Raw genomic sequence first — 13,885 nt, forward strand, 5'->3', positions numbered from 1 at the left:
AAAATAATCTTCTAAGTGATTTAAACTTTATTTCTAATTTATAATAGAAAAAGTATGAGAAAAAGGGAGAGAGGGAGAGATTTAATAGAAAATCTGTATGACAAAAAGCTTTCCTTTACCTTTTGTCTGTCTCACAAGAAGCCAAGAATTTTTTCTAATATAAAATCATATATAGCTTGTTATTATAATTAACTTAAGAGTCCTACAGGGACATAATAGACTTATTTTAAGAGGCACACACTTAGCTTTTTACGAACTCTTCCAAGGAAAAGTAACTTCTAATTTTTTGTACAACTCTGTATAAGGCCAGACCTTTCCTTTCATTATTTGTACCACATTTTTAAAATTTGGAATGGGAGTGAAGGGAGGTTCACATTTTCAATTTTTTTTTCTCTCCAACCCATGCTAAACAAGCTGAGGCTATTTTATGGCCCTATGCATCTGACAGTTTTACATCTCTGAGTAATGCTTACTAAATAAAAGTTTAATGTTTACTCTTCTGACATACATTTTTCATGTTTTAATGTGAGCCCTAGGTTTCTCTATCCTATTTGCTCAAGATAAATGTATTCCTTATATTTAGCATCAGGGCAGAATAGCCTTTGCATAGTGTTTAGAATGCTATTTCTCTAATATTAACATTCAAGCTTAAAGATTCTAGAATTTCTGAACCACTTCAAGTTTCTAGATAGTCGGATGCCTACTTCTCTGTACCTTCTCACATGTAACATTCCATTCTGTTGTGATATTCAATAAATATTTATTGAAAACTCACTATATGCTCAATAATGTTTTTGGTCCTTGACATGCATGAGTATACTAAAAACAGGAAATAATCCCCACCTTCCTTTAGCTGAAAAATCTCCTTTTCCCAGAGGAAACACAGTAAATACAAAAATATCTAATGAGTAGATCTCATGCTTTATTAGTCATACTGAATGCTATGGGGAAAAAATGCACCACAGAAGGGAGTGTTTATTTATATTTTGATGGTCAAGTTGAGTAGCATTGAGAAGGTGGCATTAAATAAAGATAGAGAAAAATAAGGAGCAAGTCATACAGGGAAAAGTGGATGGAACGTCAGGTCCAAACACCCTAAGAAGGCTACCTGTTAACATTTAAGAAAGAAAGAAGAGAGGGATTGATGCGATTCGGTGTGGTAAGTCAAGGGGAGCAGGAATCTCAGGAGGTCTTTTAAGGAGTCATTGGCAGTCATGGAAAGATTTTAAGAGACAGCAATTTAACTGTTACTTGAGCTGTTGCACGAAGAACTGAGTGTAGGGAAAAAAAGGTAAAGGCAGGAGGACACTTAGCAGGCTACTGTAATAATCTAGGTGGTAGGTATTGGTACCATGAATCAGAACTGCAATGGTATTTCTTTTAGCAATTTCCTTTCTACCTACAGTCTACCTCAACTTTGCTAATTGCTACTCATCTTTAGGATTCTACTTTCTCTCACGTCCTTTGTGAAACATTTTCTGATATCCATAAGCATATTCACACGTAAAAATCTGGTTCACATACTCATTCTGTGGGCTTTCATATCATCCTGTCTTTATTTTTGCCAGATTATAATTTATAATAATACATATTTCCTTTCTTTACACAATGACCTCCTTCAAGTCAGGAATTCTTTCTCGTATACGTATATTGCTATCAATCATCATAATTAGTTGAGTAGAAAATGCTACATTAATGTTTGCATTATGCATTAAATATCCTAATATTTAATACCCTAATATTTAAAAACATATAATAACAAAATAACTTTCCGATAACTGTCAACCAGAGTATTTATTTTGTCTTCAAGAAACCACACTAGCTTGGTGAGATCATTTTAATTTTCCTGATTCAAGTGAATTTACCATATATTTCGTTAGGCTAAACATATAAAGTACATTTTATTTAACAATTACGTCTTTAACTTACATGTTTTTGCATTTTAACATTATTTCCAAAAAAGTGGCATTTGCTAGAAAGTTTGCAAAATGCTCAAGTATTTCAACTTGTGTTTCTGTGTGTAGACATGCATGTATACTATTTGTGAATATGTATAAATTTGTGTAAAATGTCTTGTCTTTAATATTTTCTATGGCAGATTATAAAGGAATTCTACAAAATATTTGTGAAATTGTGTTTTTTAATCATATATTTTATTTTTCATTTCATATTTTATGTTTGTTTCTTTCTCTTTCCCTTCTCATTGGGCCATGATTTGAATTTTCCTAAAGGGTTTTCATTTGGATTGAATTGGAATATTCCTTTAAAGAACAAATACCAAATTCCAAATGACTACAAGCTGATTTCAAAAAATTATAATGCAATATTTTGTACAAAGGAATGCATGTTTATCTACACAGATGATATTTACACAAAAATTCTTACAATGGAGATGATATGTGGCCTTGTATAAATCCTCTCTGGGCTTTATTCTGTAAAATGAGAATAATTTTGGCTTCTATTTCAGATTGTTGTGTATTTCAAGTGAGAAAATTCTTGTAAAGCACTGAAAACAGCATCTGAATTATATGAAAACAGCATCTGAAATATAGTAAGAGTTCAGTAGATGTAAGTGGCCAAATTTAACTGCTAAATTTTTGTTTTTGGTCATAAGTTTCAGACAGACTTCTAATGTTTGAAATAAAAATATTTACTTCTATATTAATTACAATTAAAATTTAAGTGTTTTGTGTTAATTTTAGGTACACAAGTAACAGCTATGTCAAACATTGTAACTTGTCTAAAACCAACAGAATCTATAAAACTGAATCTAAACTATGGTAGTTTTCATTAAGCATTTTGTTTGCCACATACATGAACATCAATAGTAACATTAAGAATAGCCTTTCTTAGAATATGTAAAGCTTTAAAATTAACGAAAGTTGTTTCTTTTCTTATTAACACAATTTTTACGGTATTTACCGAGAGGAAGATTTTGCCGAAATATGTTTTCTCATATGGTAAAAAATCTGTTAGAGGAAAGTCCCTTTACAATGTTCATCCACTTTTGTCTAGTTGGACTGAAAGAAACGGCGAAAATATTTACTGTCTAGTACAATGAATCTAACGGAAAAGCACAAACCTTGTTATAATTAGTTTTTTAAAATCTCTGCTATCTACATATTTTTACCTCTTCTAAGCATCTAGAAGATGACATATTTTATTTTCCTTTTCTTCTCAGAATCTATGTGGTTGCTTCAGGAAGAATATAGTAGAATAATTTAGCAAAAGAGCTTTGAAGCCAGAAAAATGGGACTCAGAACTCTCATCCCTGTATCTCTCTCGTTTTGACTAAGCCAAAATCCTTTATAAATCTTTTCTCCTCCTACCCTATAACTGCATCTGCTTTTTTGAACATGGCTAAGGTAAAAAATAATGATACTATGCTGACTACTCTTCATTTCTATCCATTTTTATGAACCTCAAGTAGGTCCTAATGCTGCCAGGCAATTATTAGACATCCTGAGTATATTCTCTCTTCTACCTTTAACATGCCTCTGTCATAATTTCTTCTTCCTCCTGAAATTTCCAACACCCTTTTCCCCAACCTTACACTCAATAGTCTTTCTTCCTATTTTATTGAAAAAGAAAAATAAATCGCACTGGATTTTTACAAGGGACAACCACATTCATCCACTTATCTGCATTTGTAGGTATGCATCCTATGTTCTCTTTGCATGAGCTAGCCATGCCCCAGTTAAGACCAGCTTCTATATTCATGCACTTAATCACAAGTCCTCTTGCTGGCTTAATGCCATAATTCCAGCAATTCTTCCCTAATTATTGTGACATCAAATTTTCTCAGCCAAAAAGTTCATTTCTATTAACATAGGAAGATACTGTTTGTTCCCACCTTAAACAAATTGTTTAGCCCATTTCCTTCTTCAGTTCCTGCCATAATTCTCCTTATCCCTTTAGAGAAAAAAAAACCAGGAAACCGGTTGTCTACATTCTCTGTCTCTAATTTCTCTCCTAGTCTCTTTTAAACTTTATCCAATAAGGTTTTCCCTCTCAATTGCCTAGCATTGACATTACTTCAATGGTATGAAAGGTTATTATTTTTGTATTTATTTTTGAGATGGATTTTTCCTCTTGTTGTCCAGGCTGGAGCGCAATGGTGCAATCTCTGCTCACTGCAACCTCTGCCTCCGGGGTTCAAGTGATTCTTCTGCCTCAGGCTCCTGAGTAGCTGAGATTACAGGTGCCCACCACCACGCTCATCTAATTTTCTTGTAATTTTAGTAGAGACGGGGTTTTAGTGAAGGTTATTTCAAAAGGTCCATTTTACTTTGTATAATAATAGTAATTTACATGGTTAATCACTCTTTCTTGAGTTTCCTTCTATTTTCTGGCCATTTTCTGTCGGTTTCCTTTACTGATCCTATATCATCTCCCCAACTTCTGATTATGGAAATGCTCCCATAGATTAGTATTTTTGTCCCTTTCATAGTCTACTCTTTTCCTAAGTAATAACACACAGTTTTATACTTTTAAGCATTCCCTAGACATACAGATATAGAGATATATGTATATATAGTTTAGACAGATACACAGATGGTAGATAAATAGATAGATAAATAGATAGATAGATAGATAGATAGAGAGAGAGATAGAGAGATAGATAGATAGCCTTAAATTCCTATCATTAGCCTATATTGCCCCACTGAACTGAACTTTATTTCAACTGCCTATTTGGCAGCTTCACCTGGATATTTGTTAGGAATCTCAGCCATAACACTTCTAAAATGGAGCTCCTGTTAGTCCATACCCAAGCCTGCTTCTCGTTTAATCTTTTGCATCTTAGGTAATAAGAAAACTATCTTCACAGTTGCTTAGACAGAAAACCTTGACATACTCATCAGTTTCAGAATTTATCCAGCACATGCTCACTTCTCATCATCTTCACTGATGTCATCTTCGTCAAGGTATTGTGATCTCACAACTTCATTATTGTATTAACCCCAGACAGGTATCTCTGCAACAGCTTGCCCCTGGGGCACTATTGTCAACGTTGCAACCAGATGAATTTTTTGACAGCGTTTGTTGAACCATAATTAGCATTCAAAATTATACATATGGGGGGGCGGAGCAAGATGGCCGAATAGGAACAGCTCCAGTCTCCAACCTCCAGCGTGAGCAACACAGAAGACCGGTGATTTCTGCATTTTCAACTGAGGTACTGGGGTCATCTCACTAGGGAGTGCCGGACAATCGGTGCTGGTCAGCTGCTGCAGCCTGACCAGTGAGAGCTGAAGCAGGGCGAGGCATCGCCTCACCCGGGAAGCACAAGGGGGAAGGGAATCCCTTTTCCTAGCCAGGGGAACTGAGACACACAACACCTGGAAAATCGGGTAACTCCCACCCCAATACTGTGCTTTAGCAAAGAGGCACACCAGGAGAATATATCCCACACCTGGCTGGGAGGGTCCCACGCCCAGGGAGCCTCCCTCATTGCTAACACAGCAGTCTGCAGCGATCTAACCACAAGGCAGCAGTGAGGCTGGGGGAGGGGCGCCCGCCACTGCTGAGGCTTAAGTAGGTAAATAAAGCCGCTGGGAAGCTCAAACTGGGTGGAGCTCACAGCAGCTCAAGGAAACCTGCCTGTCTCTGTAGACTCCACCTCTGGGGACAGGGCACAGCTAAAAAACAGCAGGGGAAGCAGCAGAGGCCTGTGCAGACGCGAACGACTCTGACAGCTTTGAAGAGAGCAGTGGATCTCCCAACATGGAGGCTGAGATCTGAGAAGGGACAGACTGCCTGCTCAAGTGGGTCCCTGACCCCTGTGTAGCCTAACTGGGAGACATCCTCCACTAGGGGCAGTCTGACACCCCACACCTCACAGGGTGGCGTACACCCCTGAGAGGAAGCTTCCAAAGGAAGAATCAGACAGGTACACTCACTGTTCAGCAATATTCTATCTTCTGCAAACTCTGCTGCTGATATCCAGGCAAACAGGGTCTAGAGTGGACCTCAAGCAATCTCCAACAGACCTATAGCTGAGGGTTCTGACTGTTAGAAGGAAAACTATCAAACAGGAAGGACACCTATACCAAAACCCCATCAGTACGTCACCATCATCAAAGACCAGAGGCACATAAAACCACAAAGATGGGGAAGAAGCAGGGCAGAAAAGCTGGAAATTCAAAATATAAGAGTGCATCTCCCCCTGCAAAGGAGCGCAGCCCATTGCCAGCAATGGATCAAAGCTGGTCAGAGAATGACTTTGATGAGATGAGAGAAGAAGGCTTCAGTCCATCAGACTTCTCAGAGCTAAAGGAGAATTACATACACAGCGCAAAGAAACTAAAAATCTTGAAAAAAGAGTGGAAGAATTGACAGCTAGACTAATTAATGCAGAGAAGATCATAAACGAAATGACAGAGATGAAAACCATGACACGAGAAATACGTGACAAATGCACAAGCTTCAGTAACCGACTCGATCAACTGGAAGAAAGAGTATCAGCGATTGAGGATCAAATGAATGAAATGAAGCAGGAAGAGAAACCAAAAGAAAAAAGAAGAAAAAGAAATGAACAAAGCCTGCAAGAAGTATGGGATTATGTAAAAAGACCAAATCCACGTCTGATTGGGGTGCCTGAAAGTGAGGGGGAAAATGGAACCAGTTGGAAAACACTCTTCAGGATATCATCCAGGAGAACTTCCCCAACCTAGTAGGGCAGGCCAACATTCAAATTCAGGAAATATAGAGAACGCCACAAAGATACCCCTCCAGAAGAGCAACTCCAAGACACATAATTGCCATATTCACCAAAGTTGAAATGAAGGAAAAAATCTTAAGGGCAGCCAGAGAGAAAGGTCGGGATACCCACAAAGGGAAGCCCATCAGACTAACAGCAGATCTCTTGGCAGAAATTCTACAAGCCAGAAGAGAGTGGGGGCCAATATTCAACGTTCTTAAAGAAAAGAATTTTCAACCCAGAATTTCATATCCAGCCAAACTAAGTTTCATAAGTGAAGGAGAAATAAAATCCTTTACAGATAAGCAAATGCTTAGAGATTTTGTCACCACCAGGCCTGCCTTACAAGAGACCCTGAAGGAAGCCCTAAACATGGAAAGGAACAACCGGTACCAGCCATTGCAAAAACATGCCAAAATGTAAAGACTATCGAGGCTAGGAAGAAACTGCATCAACTAACGAGCAAAATCACCAGTTAATATCATAATGGCAGGATCAAGTTCACACATAACAATATTAACCTTAAATGTAATGGACTAAATGCTCCAATTAAAAGACACAGACTGGCAAACTGGATAAAGAGTCAAGACCCATCAGTCTGCTGTATTCAGGAGACCCATCTCACATGCAGAGACATACATAGGCTCAAAATAAAGGGATGGAGGAAGATCTACCAAGCAAATGGAGAACAAAAAAAAGCAGGGGTTGCAATACTAGTCTCTGATAAAACAGACATTAAACCATCAAAGATCAAAAGAGACAAAGAAGGCCATTACATAATGGTAAAGGGATCAATTCAACAGGAAGAGCTAACTCTCCTAAATATATATGCACCCAATACAGGAGCACCCAGATTCATAAAGCAAGTCCTTAGAGACTTACAAAGAGATTTGGACTCCCATACAATAATAATGGGAGACTTCAACACTCCACTGTCAACATTAGACAGATCAACGAGACAGAAAGTCAATAAGGATATCCAGGAATTGAACTCATCTCTGCACCAAGCAGACCTAATAGACATCTATAGAACTCTCCACCCCAAATCAACAGAATATACATTCTTCTCAGCACCACATCACACTTATTCCAAAATTGACCACATAATTGGAAGTAAAGCACTCCTCAGCAAATGTAAAAGAACAGAAATTATAACAAATTGTCTCTCAGATCACAGTGCAATCAAACTAGAACTCAGGACTAAGAAACTCAATCAACACCGCTCAACTACATGGAAACTGAACAACCTGCTCCTGAATGACTACTGGGTCCATAACGAAATGAAGGCAGAAATAAAGATGTTCTTTGAAACCAATGAGAACAAAGATACAACATACCAGAATCTCTGGGACACATTTAAAGCAGTGTGTAGAGGGAAATTTATAGCACTAAATGTCCACAAGAGAAAGCAGGAAAGATCTAAAATGGACACTCTAGCATCACAATTAAAAGAACTAGAGAGGCAAGAGCAAACACATTCAAAAGCTAGCAGAAGGCAAGAAATAACTAAGATCAGAGCAGAACTGAAGGAGATAGAGACACAAAAAACCCTCCAAAAAATCAATGAATCCAGGAGTTGGTTTTTTGAAAAGATCAACAAAATTGACAGACCGCTAGCAAGACTAATAAAGAAGAAAAGAGAGAGGAATCAAATAGATGCAATAAAAAATGATAAAGGGGATATCACCACCGACCCCACAGAAATACAAACTACCATCAGAGAATACTATAAACACCTCTACGCAAATCAACTAGAAAATCTCGAAGAAATGGATAATTTCCTGGACACTTACACTCTCCCAAGACTAAACCAGGAAGAAGTTGAATCCCTGAATAGACCAATAGCAGGCTCTGAAATTGAGGCAACAATAATAGCCTACCCACCAAAAAAAGTCCAGGACCAGATGGATTCACAGCTGAATTCTACCAGAGGTACAAGGAGGAGCTGGTACCATTCCTTCTGAAAGTATTCCAATCAATAGAAAAAGAGGGAATCCTCCCTAACTCATTTTATGAGGCCAACATCATCGTGATACCAAAGCCTGGCAGAGACGCAACAAAAAAAGAGAATTTTAGACCAATATCCCTGATGAACATCGATGCAAAAAAATTCTCAATAAAATACTGGCAAACCGGATTCAGCAGCACATCAAAAAGCTTATCCACCATGATCAAGTGGGCTTCATCCCTGGGATGCAAGGCTGGTTCAACATTCGCAAATCAATAAACGTAATCCAGCATATGAACAGAACCAAAGACAAGAACCACATGATTATCTCAATAGATGCAGAAAAGGCTTTTGACAATATTCAACAGTCCTTCATGCTAAAAACGCTCAATAAATTCGGTATTGATGGAACGTACCTCAAAATAATAAGAGCTATTTATGACAAACCCACAGCTAATATCATACCGAATGGGCAAAAACTGGAAAAATTCCCTTTGAAAACTGGCACAAGACAGGGATGCCCTCTCTCACCACTCCTATTCAACATAGTGTTGGAAGTTCTGGCTAGGGCAATCAGGCAAGAGAAAGAAATCAAGGGTATTCAGTTAGGAAAAGAAGAAGTCAAATTGTCCCTGTTTGCAGATGACATGATTGTATATTTAGAAAACCCCATCGTCTCAGCCCCAAATCTCCTTAAGCTGATAAGCAACTTCAGCAAAGTCTCAGGATACAAAATTAATGTGCAAAAATCACAAGCATTCTTATACACCAGTAACAGACAAGCAGAGAGCCAAATCAGGAATGAACTTCCATTCACAATTGCTTCAAAGAGAATAAAATACCTAGGAATCCAACTTACAAGGGATGTAAAGGACCTCTTCAAGGAGAACTACAAACCACTGCTCAGTGAAATAAAAGAGGACACAAACAAATGGAAGAACATACCATGCTCATGGATAGGAAGAATCAGTATCATGAAAATGGCCATACTGCCCAAGGTTATTTATAGATTCAATGCCATCCCCATCAAGCTACCAATGACTTTCTTCACATAATTGGAAAAAACTGCTTTAAAGTTCATATGGAACCAAAAAAGAGCCCGCATTGCCAAGACAATCCTAAGTCAAAAGGACAAAGCTGGAGGCGTCACGCTACCTGACTTCAAACTATACTACAAGGCTACAGTAATCAAAACAGCATGGTACTGGTACCAAAACAGAGATATAGACCAATGGAACAGAACAGAGTCCTCAGAAATAATACCACACATCTACAGCCATCTGATCTTTGACAAACCTGAGAGAAACAAGAAATGGGGAAAGGATTCCCTATTTAATAAATGGTGCTGGGAAAATTGGCTAGCCATAAGTAGAAAGCTGAACCTGGATCCTTCCTTACTCCTTATACGAAGATTAATTCAAGATGGATTAGAGACTTAAATGTTAGACCTAATACCATAAAAACCCTAGAAGAAAATCTAGGTAGTACCATTCAGGACATAGGCATGGGCAAGGACTTCATGTCTAAAACACCAAAAGCAACGGCAACAAAAGCAAAATTGACAAATGGGATCTCATTAAACTAAAGAGCTTCTGCACAGCAAAAGAAACTACCATCAGAGTGAACAGGCAACCTACAGAATGGGAGAAAATTTTTGCAATCTACTCATCTGACAAAGGGCTAATATCCAGATTCTACAAAGAGCTCAAACAAATATACAAGAAGAAAACAAACAACCCCATCAAAAAGTGGGCAAAGGATATGAACAGACATTTCTCAAAAGAAGACATTCATACAGCCAACAGACACAAGAAAAAATGCTCATCATCACTCGCCATCAGAGAAATGCAAATCAAAACCACAATGAGATACCATCTCACACCAGTTAGAATGGCAATCATTAAAAAATCAGGAAACAACAGGTGTTGGAGAGGATGTGGAGAAATAGGAACACTTTTACACTGTTGGTGGGATGGTAGTTCAACCATTATGGAAAACAGTATGGCATTTCCTCAAGGATCTAGAACTAGATGTACCATATGACCCAGCCATCCCACTACTGGGTATATACCCAAAGGATTATAAATTATTCTACTACAAAGACACATGCACACGTATGTTTATTGCCACACTATTCACAATAGCAAAGACTTGGAATCAACCCAAATGTCCATCTGTGACAGACTGGATTAAGAAAATGTGGTACATATACACCATGGAATACTATGCAGTCATAAAAAAGGATGAGTTTGCGTCCTTTGTAGGGACATGGATGCAGCTGGAAACCATCATTCTTAGCAAACTATCACAAGAAGAGAAAACCAAACACCGCATGTTCTCACTCATAGGTGGGAACTGAACAATGAGGAAACTTGGACTTGGGAAGGGGAACATCACACACTGGGGCCTATCATGGGGAGGGGGGAGGGGGAGGGATTGCATTGGGGAGTTATACATGATATAAATGATGAATTGATGGGTGCTAACGAGTTGATGGGTGCAGCACACCAACATGGCACAAGTATACATATGTAACAAAGCTGCATGTTATGCACATGTACCCTAGAACTTAAAGTATAATATAAATAAATAAATAAATACATACATACATACATAAAAATAAAAATAAAAATAAAAAAATTATACATATTTTAAGTGTTCATTTAAATAATATTTGACTTATGTATACACTCATGAAACCATCATGGCAATCAACAGAGAGGTCTTGAATACACATCAGATTATATTCTTTCTATGTTTTCCTCTTCATACAGAAAAAAAGCTAGAATCATCCTTCATTGGCTTATGAAGGATTTCATAATTTAGCTTGTCACCTCCGAGAGTTCATGTCCTATCCTACTATTCTTCTTCTCCTTCACACGCCTCTAACCTCACTGCCCCATGTTCTTTGGCAGACACAGCCAGGAACACCTCATTTTCTCAGAGTCCATTCAATTGTTATCCCTCCATGTAGAATATTATTTTCCCACATCTTACAGAGAGTTCCTCACTGCCCCCAAACTCAAAAGGCACCTTCTCAGTGACATTTTTCATAGCCACCATACTAAAATTATATTTCCCCCATACCCTTTTCGTACTTTATATAATACTTCTCTTTAACATTATCACAATCTATATTACTCTATATTTAGTATATATAGTAACACTATAGAAGTTTATATTACTATATATGCTAATTCCAAACACTATATAACTTATTACATATTTTAAGTTAACTAACTTGTTCATTCCCAGTTTCCCACCTAGAATGTAAGGACCGTGAAAACATGTATTTGTATTTCTTTTGCTCACTGTCCTGTTCAAAGTGCCTAGAAGAGGATGCGGTACATAGTAAACACTCAGTCAATATTTGTTGGATGAAGACCTAAATAAAGACTTCAGAAGATAAGGCATCTAGATTGTTGAACATGGTTCTCTTATATATAGTAAAAATCATTATGCAAACAATCTGTTGTTCAGTAAGTATTTTTCTTTTCTCCTGTCACTTCCCTAAGAGCTATTAAACAGGCTACCGGGAATCATTTTCCTAGACTGTAGCTATTCCTGACCACCAGGGCTGTCAGTTCCTCTTTGTCACACTTCTTTTTTCTTCCTTTTTTCTTTTTATTCCATGACTAACTGTAACTACTGTTTGTGACTGTTGATGAAAAAAGAGAGAAAGAGATGGGTGACCAGAAGTTTTAACATGTCTTATGTATTCAACAAGTATTATCATTATGATTTCCATAATTGGATATTAGACAAAATAGGAAAGTAATCTTGAAGATTCACACGAGTGGCCTTTCTGCACTGTTTAGTTACTCATTTTATGGAGACTTGTTGTCAATTCAAAATTGCTAACAAAATTTTAGAATATTATTAGAGCATTTTCAAGATCTGCTCTTCTTGGTCTGATGTGTGTGTTGAGTTTCTCTGATTTTAAACAAGTAAATAAACATGATAACAAGTGTAAATAAATTACTTTTTAAATAAATTAGTCCCTACATGTGCAGTCTCTGTATTGTATGGGCTGTTAGAGACTCCCATGGCACAAAGAGTCTTCATTTGAAATTTCACTCAAACTTACAGCATTTTTATTGATTCCTAAGCAGCATCCCCACCCCGTCCCCTGCCTCACTGGAATACGGTGTGGACCAATAACAGAAACTATTTATCTCTTTTTTGGTGCACCTGTGAAATAGTAAAACTCATGGCTAAGACACTTGGAAAATGGTAGAGCCATTCTTCAAGACTTTATTTTCCTTCTTTATTATAATTAACATTTTAAACTCTGAGCTTTATTACAGATTATTAGCTTTTCTATAATAGGAAGAGATGGTGATTCCCTCAAAAGTAATCTTTCCTGTATATAAAAGGAACAAAATGTCTAAAATTTTGAAATATTGGTACTTAGTTATTAAGAAATGCTACATGAGAGAATTCTAAAGTGGCATATTCAAAAGGAAAGTACGCTATAAACAATATGTCTGAATGGGTAATTTAAATAAATGACATGCATTACATGTCATGATTTATTTTGCATTTAAAGTATATCACCTTATTTTCTACCAAAAATGCAAGTAATAAAATAAGAATAAAATATATTTACAGTATTTCTTTGTCGGTTCTAACTGTGAGAAAGATGCACAAAAAGAAGCACAGAGGAGACTCTATGATAGATAAATGCAAATAGAATTCTAAAAGCCTCCTTCAGTTAGAGAAACTCAGAAAAAAAATCTACAGGGAATGTTGTCTTGTGCCTACTTTTTAGAGGAAAAAAGGCTATAATATGTTTTTGGAAAAAATCCTTATATTTGAGGTTAGTGTTTAAAAATTTTCTGAAAGAAATTTATTGAAGACATATTTTTTCTAAATTCTGGGTCCCACTAAATTAACACCTCTAAAATTATACTTGTTATAAAAATGCCTATATTTATGTACATATAAATACATGCGTACAATATGCATTAGTCTGGGTTTTTTGCTATAAATGAATACCTGAGGCTGAGACATTTATAAAGAAAAGAGGTTTATTTGGCTCTTTTCCAAATAAAGGTTTATTGGTTTTGCAGGCTGTACATAAATGGCATTAACATCTGCTTAGTTTTTGGTGAAACTTGAGGAAGTTCTTGCTCATGGCAGAAGGTAGAGGGGGAGCAGGTGCGTCACATGGCAGAGAGGGGGAACCAGAGAGAGAGAGGAGGAGGGGTCTGGCTTTTTTAAACAACCAGCTTTCA

The 13,885-nt window shown here is 37.1% G+C and overlaps 1 long non-coding RNA gene across 2 annotated transcripts in view; it reads left to right on the forward strand.

Annotated features, from left to right (window-relative positions):
- Window positions 1–5,136: 5,136 nt before the first annotated feature.
- LOC117076885 overlaps window positions 5,137–13,885 on the forward strand; it is a 30,346-nt gene continuing 21,597 nt past the window's right edge. For both annotated transcript variants that reach the window (XR_004434527.1, XR_004434521.1), the window contains exon 1: window positions 5,137–5,176. This is a non-coding gene — a long non-coding RNA (uncharacterized LOC117076885). The remainder of the gene's footprint in view (window positions 5,177–13,885) is intronic.

Source organism: Trachypithecus francoisi, unplaced genomic scaffold (genome assembly GCF_009764315.1).
Source record: "Trachypithecus francoisi isolate TF-2019V2 unplaced genomic scaffold, Tfra_2.0 Lachesis_group0, whole genome shotgun sequence".
NCBI lineage: Eukaryota > Metazoa > Chordata > Mammalia > Primates > Cercopithecidae > Trachypithecus > Trachypithecus francoisi.